This window comes from Wolffia australiana, chromosome 8 (assembly GCF_029677425.1).
Source record: "Wolffia australiana isolate 7733 chromosome 8, ASM2967742v1".
Lineage (NCBI taxonomy): Eukaryota > Viridiplantae > Streptophyta > Magnoliopsida > Alismatales > Araceae > Wolffia > Wolffia australiana.
In genome coordinates, this window is record NC_135842.1 from 4,143,064 (window position 1) to 4,144,093 (window position 1,030).

Below are 1,030 nucleotides of genomic sequence, written 5' to 3' on the forward strand. Positions count from 1 at the left end.
GACATCAGCATCAGGGTCAAAGGAGAACAATGTTGGATAGATCAACCCCATCAGGAAGTCTAAGGCGGACTGACATAAATATAAACGTGGGTGAGGGTGTAATGTTCAGGTATGATAATGCATTGATAAATTCTTTACCTGAATTCAATGGTCACACTTCACAAAACCCATTGGAATTTTTAGATGACTTCCATATCAGGTGTTCTTCTCAAAATGTACCAGGTCTATCTACGGAAGCATTAAAAATGATATATTTCCCAATAACTTTAAAAGATAAAGCTTTTGCATGGTATCAGAATTTAGGGATTACATTTAATTCATGGGCAGAAATGCAAAACAAATTTGTACAAAATTTTTATCCCCTTTCAAAGACAAATTTTTATAGAAGGGAAATTCATAATTTCCATCCCTATGAAAGTGAGGCATTTAGTGAAGTATGGGATCGATTTAATGATTTGATTAGAAAATGTCCTCATCATGGAATTGAAAATTGTCAATTAGCTCAGATATTTTATGAATCATTGTCAGATTTTATGAAGAATAAAGTTAATTTAGCAACTGGTGGAACTTTCTATACTGCTTATGAAGATGAAGTTTTTGATATGCTAGAGAGAGTAGCAGAAACTGACTTACAAGAAATAGGAGCAAGCCACAATGGAAGAAAAACACAGCCAAAAAGAGGAGGTGCTCTACAGGTCAACATCAAAGAGTCAGAATTGCACGCAGGAATCAAAGAGACCAATCAAAAATTAGAAGAGCTAACCTCAACTTTGAAAAATGCATTTCTCAATAACTCTCCTATTATTAAAGCAAAAATCTGCTCTCTCTGTTTCAGTAGGGATCATGAAGATGGAGCTTGTCAGCCCACGGAAGAAGTAAATGCATTCAACCAACAACAATCTTCTTGGGCTGGATAGAAGAGGAACAACTATAATAATTAAGAGAGCTTCAACCAAGGAAATAAACCTCAACTTCAACCAAAACCTCAATTCCAAAATCGGCCCCAACAACCCTACCAGGTTCAACCACA

The 1,030-nt window shown here is 35.7% G+C and overlaps 1 non-coding gene across 1 annotated transcript; it reads right to left on the reverse strand.

Annotated features, from left to right (window-relative positions):
* Positions 1-375: 375 nt before the first annotated feature.
* LOC144707278 (small nucleolar RNA R71) lies at positions 376-484 on the reverse strand. Its single transcript, XR_013582440.1, has one exon. It is a non-coding gene; the product is annotated as a small nucleolar RNA R71 (small nucleolar RNA).
* Positions 485-1,030: the final 546 nt, after the last annotated feature.